At 45.0% G+C, this 16,798-nt stretch overlaps 1 protein-coding gene across 1 annotated transcript in view; it reads left to right on the top strand.

Moving 5' to 3' along the window:
• The first annotated feature begins 1,626 nt into the window (after positions 1-1,626).
• Positions 1,627-16,798, top strand: part of AHRR (aryl hydrocarbon receptor repressor) — an 88,236-nt gene continuing 73,064 nt past the window's right edge. The window contains exon 1 of the mRNA XM_057423105.1: positions 1,627-1,805. The gene's annotated coding sequence lies outside the window, so the exon portion shown is untranslated. The remainder of the gene's footprint in view (positions 1,806-16,798) is intronic.

A 16,798-nucleotide genomic window follows, 5' to 3' on the forward strand; every position in this document is an offset into this window, starting at 1 on the left:
ACGGTGATTGTGTGGTCAGGTGGTGGGGCGCTGCAAAGAGATCCAGCTCTGAACTGCCGGAAGGCTGAGAAGCCATTCAAGTGCAGTCACAGAGACCTACTGATGGAAGAAGGGAAGGCTCAGATACTTTCTAACACTCCTGGTCCTCTCCACTTCTTCCCCAGTAAATTCATGCCCAGGCAGGGCATTTTCATTCAGTCTGTTCCACAAGTAATCTAAGAGTTGCTTTGTACAGATAAACATCTATCAGATTGTTCAGACTAGATATAAGGAAGAAATTTTTATGATGAGGGTGGTGAAACACTGGAATAGGTGGCTTAGAGAGGTTGTAGATGCCCTGTTCCTAGAAACATCCAAGGTCAGGTTGCATGGGGCTCTGAGCAACCTGATCTAGTTTAAGATGTCCCTGATCACTGCAGGGGGTAGGACTGAATGACCTTTGAAGGTCCTTTCCAACCCAAACCATTCTATGATTCCGTGATTAGCAAGTTCTTTGCTTTCTATACATTATTCCTGCCACCTGTATCTTGATAATTGGGCTTTCCCAGAAGGATTGTCTGTGGATATAGAGCTCAGCCAGCTGGGGGCTGAGAAGCCGCACCACAGTGTCTGGGGCAAAGGCAGGCAGAGCAGGGTGCTGCTGTCTGAGCGGTGGTACCTGCCGTGACATCTGCATCCGAGGGGACACATCGGCAATCCAGGGCTGAGGAGCAGGAGACAGTTCCTCCCCACAGCAACCAGTCCCAGCAGTCTGCCGGGGGTTTAACGTTTGGATATCCTCGCTAAAGACTGGTATCCCACCAGGGAGAGGATTGGTTTTCACTTTGTTACCTTGGACTTTCCCCACCAGCCTGCTCTGGTTTTGTCTGCCCTGTCCTTAACCCTCCCTTACAAGAGCTGCTTTAGGTACTTATCAAGCTTCAGCATCAAAACCACAGGCAAAAGCCAAAGCCTTGCTGACTGGCATCTCCTGTCACTTCCACAAACCAGAAATCCGTCTGCGAAACGCTGGGTAGGGGTGGTGGTGGTGGGGAACCCGCTCGTTAAAAGCCATAAAATAAAACCATCCCAGCTGTTAACTCCGCTTCCTGGTGAGGCAGGTAAGTGCAGCGCTGAGCTGAACGTGCCGGTACTGCGGAGATGCTCTTTCACCAGGCAAGGCGACAAGCACAGAGAAACCGCACCGGGCAGAGAGCGGGGTGGGCGCAGAGGGAGGGACGGGACGGCCAGAGGGAAGCTCCGTCCGGAGCCACCGATGCCGGAGATGTTGAGGCTGCCCCAGACGCCCCGGAGGCGGGAATGACCCCCGCGTTTTCCCTACCAACTTTTCGGGAGAGCCGGGCTCGGCGGCGGCGCTGGCAGGTGCACCGCACCGGTCGTGGGCAGCGGGGCGGAGATCGTCCCTGTCCCCACTCCTACCCCGCAGCGGAGAGGCGCGCAGCCCGGCGGCGAGGCGCGCTCAGCGCCGCGGCTCCGACCCGCGGTACCCGGTGTCCCCGTCCTCGCCGGTGCCAGCCGCGCCGCCGCAGCGCCCTCTGCCGCCGGCGGGGTGTGACGGCGGCGGGCCGGGGATCGCGTGCGAGCGGCTCGCCGGCGGCTCGCCCTGTCACTCGGCCGCCAGCCCGCCACCTGAATCACGAGGGAAGCGGCGGCCGAGCATCCTCCCCACCCCCGGCGCCCTCCGTCCCGCTGCAGCAGCCCGCTCTCGCACCTCCGCCCCTGCACCGCCGCTCAGCGCCGCGGACGGGGGGCTGATCTTCGCCCGCAGAAACTTTGCACCCCCGGGTCGTGGCGGGGACCGTGGGGTAAGTAAATGGTTGCATCCCGAGACCTCGCGGTTGGGCGGGCGAGGCTTCAGCCCCGGCTTTGCGGGGCGACCAGGGGACCGGAGCACCCCACGCCTCGGGGTGTCTGTTGGGGCTCCCCTCCCCGGCTGTTTCGGCGGCGGTGGGACCGCAGCCGTGCAGGACGCGCGGCGCTCCTTCCACCCGAGCGCCGGTGGCGGTCCGCAGCTCCCGCGAAGCGAAAGCACTGGGAGCTGCCGGTGTCCCCGTGCGGGTGATGCCCGGGGTGCTGCACGGCTGGCCCCAGGGCTCAAACCTGAGAGGCGGAGGGCTTTGCCGGGGCACCTTGGCCCCGTCTGGCCTCACCCATCCTTTCCGCTGATGCTTCGAGAGACCTTTCAGGGGGAAAGCCCGGAGAATAAAGTTTCACGTTGCCTCCTTGGAGCCCCGAGGGCACTCGCTTGGCCTTACGCGGGGTGGGTTTGCTTTGGGGGTCAGGCGTTGCATCCCCCCAAAGCTTCCCTTCTCAGTGGCTTATAACTTCAGAGCTACAGATTCTTGTTGTGTTTCAGTTTGACATAGCCAAGGAGGAAAAATCAGCGAGGGAAGGGCAAAGCATGTGTACAGGCTCTCGTGCTTTTCCCCGACTTTGCGTTACTTTCTGTAGTAAACGCGAGTTTTGCCCCTCCTCGGGTGAAGCTGTAGTTTTATGTCTTTATTGAAGAATAACGCAAATAGCATAAAACTGAGTTATAACACGTAAGAAACTCTTTCTTCCCCGAAGACGGGCACAAACAATGTTTGTGCGTCATTTAGTGAGTGTCTAGGAGATAGACTATTAAGACCAAAAGAAAAAAAGAAGGAAAAAAGGAAACAAAAACCAACAGAAAACCCCAAGAATATGCTTGACGTTGTTTGGTAGTTGAAGATTTCAAAAAGACAACCGGGGCTGTATTTAAATAAAACTGAATGATCTGGTTGGGCTCAGAATTGGTCTGTTGAGAAGAATGTTGATGCACATATGTTTGCAGTAGATAAAATAAAACAGTGCTCTTTTATGAACCGTAGAGAGTGTTATTATCCAGGGCTAAGACTAAATTGTTGCGTGCAAGTGAGAGACTTAAACGACTGACAAGATCAAATTCACTGGCAAGACACTTGGTTAATTTGCAACCAAGAGCAAGAATTCGTTTCCTTGAAAAACAAAGTACCTAATGCCATAGATATTAAGATCCAAAGCCATCAGATCAGGTTTTGACAGTAACTTTAACACTGTTGCTCCAGCTGGCACCCCCTGCGCAAGCAAGGGCTGAGGCAGTGCTCGCTTTTCACTGCTGCATCCACCGCATCTCCTCATCAGTGTATATATTTGTGACAGCATAGTTGTTTCCCTAGTTGACTCTAAAAGCGTATTTGGGTGTTCTCCGGTCTCAAGGAGAGACCCGGGTTTCCAGGGGCTGCGTCGGGCCTATGTATAAACACCTCCAGCCTTCCTTCAGCTCTGGAAGCACAAAGCCCCACAGTCTGCAGGGTGAAGATGTACTGAGGTGGACTGTTTCGGCAAAGAGCGGCAGGGAACGGATGCTGGCATGTGGAAAAGCCAGGTTGTTGTGGTCTTGGGATTTTTATTCCAAACAAGCCATAGAAGGGGTGGTACGTTATTACCTCAACTTCCCATCGATTCTGATTTCTACCCAGGAATCGTGAGGAGGAAATGCATTGCTAGGCCCTGTTTGCAGTGCGGATGCTTACGAAAACCAGCCAGGCAATCTAATATTGATTCATCATTTTAAGCGTGCAAACAGACTTAAACTCCACCATGGGGGATTTACTAGTTAGAAGTGATTTTTGTATTTGATTTGCCTTTCTCTAGATATATCTAAAAATATAGAAAAGACACTGTTGGTATCAGGGACTGCACATATGCAGCTGAAGTTGGCACAGCTTTTGCCGTTGTGTTTTAAAGGGGTTTGCTTTAAGCCAAGACCCCACTAAATATGGGGGCTCTACTATTGAATAACTAAGGTCTGGTGCCAAATCTTTCCTTAATAGTCGTGGTAATTACTGCTGACTCATGCTGACATGTGAGTTTAATTAGCCCCAACTGGAATGTAAAGGATGTGGGAGTGTCTCTTTGTGCCCAGAGACAGCTAGGACAAAGCAGATTTTGGAGGAAAATTTAAGGAATTGGCAAGTTTGGGTGGGAAGTGTCAGCCAGGGCTTTTTTTTTTTTTTTTTTACAGTAATGTTTGAGTAACCAATAAAGTTGATTCTCAGGAAGGGGATGAATTTGGATAGCATGAGCTTGTCTTCACTATGGAATAACTGGAGTCCTAACTCAGACATTGCTTCTAATTTGACTCATGTCCACACACACATGAACTCGTTGCCGAAGAGTGGTGATGTTTTCAATTTGAGTTGGCTTACCCATGAGGAATAAGCTATAGCTCAGATAACCACAATTCATCAACTGCTAACACAATCTGCCTGAACGGCACAAGTGAGATTTTGCTCAACTCTGGCTGCTCCCACTTGAACCAGGGTTACCTGGAGAGCTGGCAGTGCGTGCCTGCTTCCCTGCTATGGGCAGGCCAAAGGCATCATCAGTTCTGCCATGAGGCAAGCAACAGGATGTTTGTCAAAGTGAATGTTCTCACACAATTCCTGTCTAACTGTGTGTTTATGACAGCTTGCTGGTGGTGGTCACTGTCACCACACAGCCGTGGTAGGCAGGACAGGAGGGCTTGGCAGCAGTGCAGTGCTCACTGATGCTCAGAATGGGGCATCGCTGCAACAAGATGTGAAAAGCAAAGAATGTCTACCCCAGAAATTTGTTTTCTGCCAGCTACCACCTGGTACAAGAAAGTCAGTCATATGTCAGAGGTATATGCTGATATATATACGTAGGAATAAATCCAGCCATACTTGGATAGCAGAAGCAAGAGCTGCTACTTTGGGAGAAACAGTTTTGTTGTTGGCCCTCTATGCAAATTGCTACTAGGAAGCGCAGACCAGGATTTCTACAAACATTTTGAGGTCGAAGCAAAGAAGGAGGGCACAGGAGCAAATATGCAGTCTTCAGTGTATGAAGTGCATGCTTTTTCTAAGAGGAAGCAGGCTCCTGGGTCTGCCTAAAGAATGAAAGTTTCAAGGTACTTTGCAAGGAATTTGAGTCAGAGTTAGGGACTAGCTGAACATCCTGAGATGGAAATGCTTTAGGAGTATGTCTCTGTCAGTCCAGAGCTCCCACAGAGCTGTTGACAGTCCTTTTGGATTTAGTTCAATTTACCTTCAGAGCGATGATCTTTGAGGTTTCTAAAGCAGTTGTAGCTGCGTTGTGCTGTCGTCAGCATAAGAAATACACCATGGGTAACTGCAGAATTTGAATGGATGGACTGGCAGGATTGCATAAGTGGGGCGGACAAAATGATGCCAACATAATGCCAACTAAGTGCACCCCAAGTATTTATGACCTCCTAAGGTCCCCAGTACCAGTGTGTAATACAACCATTTCAGTGTAGACATCTGTTCATATGCTTGCAACCCTCAATCACACAGTCAGGCAGCTAGAATTGCAAGGAACCCAGTGTATCTCTTTTACCTTTGTTTGTGAGACCTTACGCTGGATCTGTTGTGGTTTAAACCCAGCCAGACAGCTCATTCACTCACTTCCACCCATTCTTGCCCTCCCCCTACTCCCAGAGGGACAGAGAGGAGAATCGAAAAGAATACAACTCCCACGGGTTGAGATAAGAACAGTTTAGTAACTAAGGTATAACACAAATCACTACTGCTACCACCAATAATAACAATGATAAAGGAAATAACAAGGGAAGAGAATACAACACCTCACCACCAGCCGACTGATAACTCACCCACCCCCCAGCCCGACCAAGCACCAACCCATACCTCCTCCAACCCTTCAGTCTCCCAGCCCTTCCGGGTAACACTCAGTCACATCCTGGGCATGACGTGCTGTGGTATGGAATACCTCTTTGGCTATCTTGGGTCAGGTGTCCTGTCTCTGCTTCCTCCCGGCTTCCCCTCCTCCCTGGCAGAGCATGAGGCTCACAAAGTCCCTGGCCAAACCAAAACATCATTGTTATCAGCTCTGTTCCCGAGCCGAAAGTCAAAACACAGCACTGCGCCAGCTACCAAGAAGGAGAAAAATGACTGCTACTGCTGAACCCAGGACAGGATCTTATCCTTTCCCTCTAATAGGTGCCTTCTGGTGTTCAACAGCAGGGCAAGTGCAGGATGATGGTGTAAAATAGTGTGAGATGGCAGAGCTTAGCAGCCTGTGTCAGGGGAACACCTTTAATCTGAGTGCCTGTGAGCGAAGCATTTAGGCTGCATCCAGGAACTTGTTGCAGGATGAGACTGCTTTGGGCTGGCCCATACTGTCTACGGTTTTGAATCAAGGCTGCATCTGCAGACAGTGAATAAATAATTTGCATGAATCAGTCTATTAAGCTGAGGCTGCAAAACATGTTGTCTGCCACCGTGTCTTTGACCCTTCCTGTTACTGCAGTGGTGCCTGGTGCACCAAAACTATTGCTCTGTATTAAAGAGCAATATCCATGCATACATATTACATATTTATTCCTTAAACTTTATTTGCATTGATGCTGAATGGTGGTCATTTCAGTAGGTTTAGCTTGCTGAAAACATGTGCCGCCATAAATCCAAATTTTGTCACTCATTAAGGACTGTAAAAATCCACCACTAGTGGATTCCTCCCTCTTCTGTAACACTGGAGCTGAGGCAGAGTGAAGATGAATATGTGGCAGTTTCGGGGTCATTGTCTTGCTTTCCTGGGAAGTTTGCTGTGTTTGGTACTATATGATCCCTGGGAATCATGATGCTGAGTAGCCTCTCAAAATCCTTCCTGTATTGAAACTCCAAATATTATGCTCTCACCTCCCAGTCAGAGAGGCATTGTTAAGAAAGGGGGCTCTTCTTTGCCTCCTCATCTTTCACAGGGATTTGCTTCTCCAAAATGCGTTTTCCTGATGTCTGAGAACTCCGAGTGCATTTGCCAGATAGAGTCTTCCTCTCCTTGCCCTCAGATGAGAAATCCTTCCACAAACACAGTGGGGTTTTTTCTCATTTCAGGCCATTTCTAGACAAGCAAAATTTGCTGAGGTTGTTCTGTGGGTGCTAGAGGTTTCAGGGGGGTATATTGAGAAGACTACCGTGCAGGTTGAGATCCCACAGGGGTCTGTCAGAGTTGTTCCATATTTCCTGAATGGCTCGTATGATGAGTTAGAGCATGTGGGCATTCAGCCTGCAGAGGTCACCAAGCTGAAACAGGTTTCAGGCACCCTGGGAGACGAGAGTCAAATTCAGAGTGATTTTGACAGTCACTATCTCCAGAAAACCAAGCAGGATGTGAGTCTGTAAGTTTCTGTGTAAAGGTTTATCTTCAGTCTGCAATAAATCATGTACTCAAGTACAGCACGGCAAACGGCTGGCTAGGCGACACGAGCTAAGGAGAAAAGGATGTGGAAATTTGGTGGATCACAAACTAAACATGAGTCAGTAGCATTGCATTGTTGTGAAAATGGTGTGTAAAAATGGGACTGTAAAAATAAGAGTGTTTTGTCCAAGATTCACGAAGAATCTTTCTTGTCCTACTCAGAGCCAGATAGATTCTTAGCTGGAGTATTGCCTCCAGCTAAGCAGATAAAAAAGCTCTCCCCTACATGGCAGTCGGAGAGATTCCTGAAGATTTTCACTCCGTGAAGAATTCCTATTTATTGTTTTTCAGGAGTGGATGAGAACCATTAAATGTTAAACTAGCTGCTTTATTAGTGTCAGGTGGCTTTAGACAGTAGCAAATGCTTCATGACAAATTATATTGTGGTAGGATGTATCCATGAAATGTCTGCTTTTTTATCTTAGAAGCACACAAAAAATTCTGGAAGTTTTGAAGGCAAGAGGTGAAATTTCTCCCCATCTCTTGCCCTAATTATATGCAGTGAAATACTTGCAGTCATTATTTGTTCATGAAAATAAAATGTAATTAATTTTTAAAAATCTAAAAAGGTATGATGAAAAGATTAATGATCACATAAAAAAAATACTCCTGTTCAGGTTATTTGTGAGAGTAAATTGTAATATATTGATTACTTTAGGCTAGTAACAGACATAAATAGTATCAGAAGGCAGAGTTGTACTGCAGACAACTTGCAAATGCATTTAAACATATTTTTTCCTCTGGAGATATGTCTCTAAAACAGTGGAAAATATTTACAATAGAAATTGCCAAAGATTGTCAAATAGTGAACAAAGAAAATATGTCAGATGTCTCAGAAACAGAATGGAAATCTGTATGTTATACTCCTTAGAAGGAGAGGTTTGTGTTCCTGGAGAGGAAATCGTATACTCACACTTCCATAGTTAAGGACCTGCAGTAAATTTGAGTACGTGTCCAAGCCAAGGTGCTGGAGTAGAGCCTTGTCAGTGTAGCAAACAAAACTACCCAGCCTTTCAACCAGTATAACTTGTTCAGCTACATTTATAATCTCAAAAATAATAGCTGCATCAGATTTTAGTTTTACTTTTGTCTTCATTTTCTGTATCTGACAGAACAGAAACTTCTGAGTTTTCAGTCTGATTTTCACATACGTCATTAAACTGAAGACTTGCAAGAGCTGAGCAAAGCCTTGACAACTCGCATGCCAGCCTGGCTCTCGAAGTGCATTTCGAAACTGTGACCTGCTGCTTTCAAATGCTGCAATTTCTTACACTGGTAGCAAAAACATTTTAAAAGACTGAATTGCAGTGATAACAATAATAACATTGTCAGTTTAAGCATCAAGCTAACATAAGTTGCTCAGTCTGGGAGAAAACATTTCATATTCATTTCAGTTTTCTCTGCATTCACATTTTCCATCTCAAGTTTTGGGAAAAAACAAGTACCTCCTTTTTCCTTGTTTGGGTTTGTTTTCTGTTTTTCTGTGAATCTTCTTTAGATTGGATATAAGGAGGAAATTCTTTCCTGTTAGAGTGGTGAGGCACTGGAATGGGTTGCCCAGGGAAGTTGTGAATGCTCCATCCCTGGCAGTGTTCAAGGCCAGGTTGAACGAAGCCTTGGGTGACATGCTTTAGTGTGAGGTGTCCCTGCCCATGGCAGAGGAGTTGGAACTTGATGATCTTAAGGTCCTTTCCAGCCCTAACTGTTCTATGATTCTATATGTAAGCTCTGTTTGACCTGTTACGGGGCTCTTGGCATTTCATCCTTTATTTCCCCTTTTCTTCCACTGAATGACTGAAGAGGAGGAACATAGAAGCAGCAAAGCCAGGAAAAGAGTAGGATTGCATCTTCCTAACAAGTTGATGTTACATGTAGGTTTATGAGTATTTATAAGTATTTTTTCTCCCTGCTGTTCTACTCCTACACACACACGTTTCGTAATTACTTTTATAATGAAAAAAATGTCAATCCCCATTTTGCTGGCCTTAGATCCAGCCCTCTTTTGCTTCTTTTCTGGAGAAGATGCTGTGCTGTGTTCTCCTGGTGTCACAGAGGCTCCTCTGAAAGCTGTGTCTCTGAGCCAGATGCAGTCACTTCTTCCCATGCTGTCTCTCATGATATAGAAATATACAAATATATGACGTCTATAAGAAATATATAAAATATATGAGCTGCCACATATTTTGACTCCTATTCTGCATTGGAGTGCAACTAAAACCTTTTGAGAAGCCTTTTGTAGAAAAGAAGAAAGGAATTGAGGAAATGAGAGTACAGTTATAGTGTATGGCAGGCTTATTGAAAGACTTAGAACTGGATCTTGTCCTGCCCACAGAGGGGGATCATCAGCTTACTAGCTACTGTGGAGAGTCTCCCTGATTTTGATAAGTGATCCTTTCCTGATAAAAAATCCATTTAAATTAGTTCCGTTTTGGCTTTACGGTAGAAAACTAAACATGGTTCCTAGTGTTTCTCTGTTTCTTTCTCATCTGTTCAATCCTCTGATCTATCTGTAGCCTCCCTTTGTATAAGTCAGGGTTTCTCATCGTGCTTTTGGCATTTGCTCCAAAATTGCACCATACTTCTAGTTTGGACTGGTGGATGCAGGATGATGGATAGTCTTATCAGAGATAATTCTTCTAGTATTTCAAAGAGAACCCCAAACCCCAGACAATCAAAGTCTGGTGAAATGACAAGCAGGGTATTAAAACATAGGTGGTTGTGAGAGTGACACCAGTAATGCTGGTGAACTTACAAGAGGGTTTGGAGAACAAGCACAGCTTCATAGTGCAGAGCTATGTTTGCAACCTGTGGCTAGTACTGCAACTCAAAGCGACATGTCTATTTCACCCCATCACGGTGGTGTATGGGTGGTGAAATATGCACTTCCTTATTATGTTGGAACAGGGGAGTGGGAATGAGGACAGAACAACCCAAAAAGCAGCCAGTGCAGGGCCATGTCTGTCTAGTGAAAAAAGTGACACAATCCATTCAAAGTGGTACTGTTGCTCTGTTTTTTTTAATCTAAGAACATTTATCCCTCACATATTTGGGGTAGTGCAGACAAGCTAATGAACTAGACAAACTTGATGAACTAACTAGCAGCCTTATCATGGTAGCACAAAGCTAAGCCTGGGCAGAACCTGTCTGAAAAGTTATATTTACACTAGGTAAATATACCTGAGTTGTTAGCTTGTACTGAGCTCTGTGTTGGCAGAATAGAGCTGCTTCCGAAACCTGAATTAGCTATAGGTTGAAGGTGGATGAACTAAGGCCCTATGGTGCTGTACATTCATAGCAGAAATATTTCATCGACTTATCTCCCTGGTTTTAGTCAAATTCGCTATGGAAATGATGCTTATGCTTTTGCAGCATCTGCTTTTCACTCTCTAGAAGTTACTTTGTTTTACCTGTTAGTCAGGTTCCGGCAAACTTAACAGAGGGGCAGAGATCTCAAAGACATTATGTTCCTGAGAGTTTAAAGGTGAAACATGCTGCATTAATATCCCTACTGAGAGCAAGATTGCAATGCGAGATTGTCTTGTTAATCATCAAATAATCCATATGCTTCAGACAATATCTTAAATGCTTCAGCTGTAACAAAGCTTTCCATCACTGCTCACACCTTACTATGGGTAGTCCAGCTGCTGTGGCAGTCCCGTATTATAGAACCATAGAATCAGTTAGGTTGGAAAAGACCTTTAAGATCATCAAGTCCAACCATTACCCCAGGACTGCCAAGTTCATCATTATAATATTCTAATATTCTTCTCAGACAGTCTGTGGTGAAGACAATGGAGGACGAAAGTCAAGCCTGGTAGAAAGAGACACCGCTAATTATAAAGTACTGTACAGACATACTCCCAATCTGATTTTTTATGTTTTTATATGTCCTGTGGTCCTTATCCTTCCTGAAGTGACACTGTGTACGTGGTAGAAGTGCTAAAAACAGTTTAATTTTAAAAACATAACCTAAAAAACTCTCTTGTGTCTAAACCTTTTTAAAAGGTTTGTTATTTACATCCTCAGAGCTCAGAAAAGTTTCCTTGAGCTTAATTTCAGGGTTTCTTATATAAACAAATAAAGAAAGGAGAGCTGATGAAGTAACTTAGTCCCCAAATGAACTTGTTTGTGAGGGAAGAATAATGATTGAAACTTTTGTTCTGCTAAAGGTTCCTGCATACAGGAAACCTGTAACAAAGGGCTCCATGTTTCAAAGTCAACCACTTGCAAATTAGGAAACTTGGGAGTCCAAGATGAAATGTGGATTCCTCAACTATGTGCACAGGTACTAACCTTAACCTCATGCTAAAACCAGAAATTGCACATTTTGGTTCTATTATCTTCATTCACCTTGTGGTCCCAGATCTGTTCAAATCCCATGCACACACAGCGCTATTAATTTTGTTACAGACTGTTCTGTGATAATTGCAACTCTAAGTATATCAAACCATCACTAAATTAATCTTTATTATAGTGTTGAGACATATGGTCTTATTAGTAGAGATAGATGTGAAAGATGTATTCTCATTTACTCAATGCCAAGCACTCAGGGGGTGATTCTTTAGAAGACGCAGCCTTTGCTGTATGTTCATATTGAGTGCAGTCCTGGGTACCTTCAGCTGAGGCACTGGGTGCTCATCATCTTCAGAAATCAGAGCAATGCTGCCAGAAAAGGAGGGTTGATGCCTCTGATGTCGCTGCTGTACTTGTGTCCTTGCATCACACAGCCCTCTTTCCTACAGCCCCAGCACAGCCCTGCTTCTTTCCCTAAGCTCTCCGAGTAGGGCAGCGGTCTGGCTCCGTGTACTCAGACTTCTTCCTGTAACAAAGGCAGCGACAGCAAAGGAGCCCTCAGGAGACGTGTGCAGGAGACTGCAGCAGGGAGGTGCAGGCCACCTAATTTCAGGCAAAAATCCTGAATTTTGGGTGGTTATTTCGAAGTGAGAAAAAAAAAAAAAAGAAAAAAAGAGGAAAAAAACCAGTGCTCCCCAGCGGTCCCTTTCCGGAGCGTTATCGAAGCACAGCTCCTGTCTGCATCTTAGAGATGCTGAGGCTCAGGACTACAAGCAGTCTGCTTCTGTCCCTTGTCTCATCTCAGTCTGAACCTCAGAACCCCATGGCTGACTCCTCATTCCCGTGCCTTATGTGTGGAGTCCGTTGTTTCTGGGCGGCAGCGGCTGGAGCAGGGAGAGCACACCAGGATGTGGAGGAGCAGCGAGAAGGAAAGTCTGGCGCTGCCTTTGCTGCTCGGAGGGGAGGCACGTAAAGCGCATGGGGATGCGTATGTATAGTGAAGATGCCTGTAGGAGGAATGAAGGGGATGACGTTTGCTCAGCTCAGGCAGAACCTATGGATAACTGTCAGACTACAAGTCTCGCAAGCACACATACAAACTGGGCTTTTTTCAGAAGCTCCAAACATAGCCGAATTTGTACATATTTTCTTTAAAGGAAATTAGAGTGAAATTTTTTATATGCTATGTCAGACAACCTTAGCTGTGTTGTAAGCCCAGTGTATGATTCCCAGTACTTGCAGAGCACCCTCTGTAAGTCAAGCATTACATACCTTTTTGTTAGTCAATTAGCATTTCTAACAGCTCTTTGGGTTTGTGAATTGACCTTCTTCCTTTTCACTGGAGAGAAGATTGAGGCAAAGAAACAAATTTTAGGGCCAGAAAGAGCCACCGTGAACTTGTTTCTGTCTGGTGTATAGCACTGGACCATCAGACATCCTTAAACAAGTTATTCACCACGCACATCTAAGACTCTTAAGGAAGAAAATCTCAGTAATAAGAGAGTCCTCTACAGTCCTGGGTAAATTGTTTCAATAGTTATCCTCATTTATTTGTAATTTGAATTTAATTAGCCTCAAATTCTGCAAATTGGATCTTGCTGGAATTAGCTTGACTTCTGTCACGAAATGTTTGTTTCTTGCATAATGTAGTTACTTATTGTGAGGAAGTTCTCTGTTGCTGTTCTTCATGATAACCCAAACAGTCTGAGCTCCTGGACTGTGACTGTGGGGCTCCTTTTCTCAGCCTTTAATCATTTCTGTGACTCTCTGCTTCAGTTTTGGTTTTGTTTTTTTTTTTGAAAGTGGGGCTGGATGGGCTAGAAACAGTCCTGCATGTTATTTTCAAAGATATACCCAAAGCCAGTATCATAGTTTCTCCTGAAACATAATCGTTCATCAGAAGCAGAGCATTTGGCAGAAATGTGCTAATCACAATCAGTTTAGTGACAGCAGGTAGATTTCTATTCTATTGATTAGCTGTCATGAGTGGAAGTATTTTCCCAGTTGCTGCTTGCAAGGTAGAAACACATAATCCTATGGAAAGCCAGGCTGAGCTCCAGCACCATCACCCCTTCTTGCTCTGCTGGTGAAGCCGTGCCGGGGCTCTGCGGTGCCGTCGGGATGAGAACACAACTTCCTTATTCTCAGGCTGCCTCTTCGAAACTTGTGCTGCTTCAAAGCTGTGGTCTGCAACAGCCTTTTTATGTAGTTCAGGCATTGAATGCATGGTATGTGATCACATTCGGGCAGGAAATGATTCATAAAATTTAATGAAAGGAGAGATCACTGGATAGTGTAATTTGACCTCCTATAGCACCAAAGCTACCAAATTTTTTTTTCCGAGTATGCCTGCATTCAGCCCAACTGCTTGTGTTTAATTTAAGCATAACTTCAGTTAGGGTAAAGTGTACGTTGCAGAAAGATATCCGACAGTGATTTTGAGACAACAGGATCCATTAAATCCTTTGTAGCTTGCCCCAGTGTTTGAATGCTCACACTGTTACAAACTAATACCTTATTTCTTATTTACATGTATCTGGCTTCAGCTTCCCTTTCTAAGTGCTTGCCACATTTCAGATTAAAATAATTGGCGCCGTATCTTCCCCTTTACTTGAGTAAAGTGAAGTACTCTCCTACATCAAAGTGCTTCACTTTATTCAAGTCATCTAATTCTTTTCTCTATGCAAGGCGGTTTCTTCAGCCTGCAAGTATTTCTTTTAGCTTCTCTCCTCACCCTTCCCAATTTCTAACATTATTTGGAAAACACTTACATGGAAGCTGTACGCACTGTTCCAGCGTCGGGCTCATTGTATCTGTAAACAGAGGTAAGATCACTTCACTTAAGTCAGCAACTGCATTAGCTGCCTTTGCAGCAGCTCCTCCCACGGTGCTCAGGGTATGGATTGTATTCGTTTTTCACTTTGATGCTTAATTCCTTTCAAGAATCACTGGCATTTCGGGATGCAGTGCCTATTCAGTAGAAATGACTTGCATTCCCTATTTTGAGATGTCTGTTTGCATTTGGCTGTATTAAAATCCGTTGTGGATAAACAGAAAGAGCCTTCCAGGCACTCCAGATTGCTCTGTTTTTCTACGTCTCCAGCACTATTTACCACCCTTCTAAATTTTTATAACTTTGCAAATATTATCACCAATGTCTTTGTGTTGAACCTTGATACCTGTAGGACCTTTATAAACACCTTTCTACCCAGCAGTCTGATCTTTCTGTGGTTACTCTATTTCATTTAACTTTATTATTATAAATCTGTGACTAATTCTTTATTTACAGAAACTCTGCACTAAAATACTTCCTTGTGGATTTTAAAAATCAGTACATTGTGCTGCTGAGTTAAATGATGTAATAATACAAGTGAATCCTTTTATCAGCTAGAAGTGATATCTTCCCAGTGAGCTAGTTTCTCTCCAAAGAGGATGATATTCCCTAGAATTCTGTTAAGTGATGTCATTTGTCTTTCTTATCAGCTTTCTGGTATTTTGCTTGGGATGGATGTCAGTCTTGCCATCCGGTGGTTAGCTGGATCGTTATGTTTCCCTTCTCGGAAGATTGTCATATAGCAGCTGCCTTTCAGTCCTTTGGATTTCCCCAGTGTTCAGGGATTCATTATGACTTAATGGCAGCAGTGATTAAAAGCATCTGACATAAGTGAATGATCATGGCCTGCATCTGCCCTTTTTTCCCAGCAGTTCTGTTCCTTTCAGCTCCAGCTCTCCTCTTGCCGAAGCTCCTCAAGCTTGTACGGCCTCTCTCCTGCTGCTGAAGGGGTAGAAGGTTGCTGCTTTGGGTTCATCTTCAGCCTTCTTCAAACATGTGAGGACTCTCAAGTGTTGCAGAGGGAAAGAGAGAGGAAAGAGCACAATTGGTCTGAGCAGCTGAGTGCTGTTCCCCCGGCTTCCTGTTTCTCATTCACAGATGAGGCTGCTGGGCTGGTAAGGGAAGGAGCCCCCCAGCCTCCTGCAGCGGTGGAGATGGGCTGTTCTGTCCCAGCGGTGCAGAGCAGAGCTCACTGCTGTCAGCAGACATCAGAAGAGGGCACAGTCCAAGTGGGACCATGCAGATGTGCTCTTCTTCAGCTTTTAAAAGAAATGTTTTCTTGGCCTATGGTTTTGTGCAGGTCGATAACTTCAAGTGCTTTTTTCAGCTGTATTTTTAGGACCATTGGCCATGAGCTTTCTGACTTTGTCATTATTCCTGTACATTCATACTCTAACTCATTTTATCTGTGTGCCACTACTGGCAGTGGTGGTAGTAGCAGAAGCACTTCTTGTCTGTATGCATATCTAGGATGCTGGTGCTCAGTGGCTGAGGCAGTTCTTCATACCATGTTGCTGTGGTAACCCCTTGTTCTAATTCTGTAGATAGTTCCTGCAGAAAGCCTGAAGAGTGCATGGTTTATTCTCTTTTTGATGCAAGTGCACGATTCTCCTTCTTTTCAGAGACTAGCAATAAATGGGTTGAACACTGTCACCTTTTATGCAGTTCTAGCATACAGCCACCTCCATCTTGGACTTATTTTGTTCATAATAGTCTTCTAAAAAGCATATTATCTTTTCATTGCTGCAACTTGTGAATTTTCCCGTGGGCCTTTATCTTTCTTAACCAGCAGTTTACACTTCATAAATTCTAGCTCGTATTGTTTGGTATTTATTCCCTGGTTTTCAGTTGTTTGAATACTGAGGTCTTTTTATTTATTTCTGTTCACTGTTGCATATTCATCAGCTGAACCAGAATGGGTTTTAAACTGATGTGGTCCTTTTGGGAAATCAAATGAACTCTTAACTTTCAGTTTTCAGTTGAATTACGCAGTCCAAGTCTTTCTCCTCCTAATTTTGCTCATGAAAGCAAGAGAAGGGAAGTCTAGCATGTGACACTGTTTTGAAATATGAACTATGAGTCATACATTCGTATTATGGACGGAAAGGACTCAGAACATGAAAGTAATACAATATTGTATTGGGTTTGCGTGGCAGGGTTTTTTTTTGGGCAGGCTACAGGGGTGGCTTCTGGTAGAAGCTTCTCTCCAGCAGTGCCAATGCCAGTCGGTTCCAAGATGTGCACACCACTGGCCAAGGCCAAGCCCATCAGCAATGGTGGTAGTGACTGACTCTGGGATAACATAGTTAGAAAAGGGAACAAAACTGCAAAGGAATCTGAAGCCAGAGAGAGAATGGAGAACATGTAAGAGCAACAGCCCTGCAGACACCCAGGTCAGTGCAGGAGGGC

Source organism: Pezoporus wallicus, unplaced genomic scaffold (genome assembly GCF_028554395.1).
Source record: "Pezoporus wallicus isolate ANWC-B61680 ecotype Strahan unplaced genomic scaffold, APGP_CSIRO_Pwel_v1 contig_749, whole genome shotgun sequence".
NCBI classification, from domain to species: domain Eukaryota; kingdom Metazoa; phylum Chordata; class Aves; order Psittaciformes; family Psittacidae; genus Pezoporus; species Pezoporus wallicus.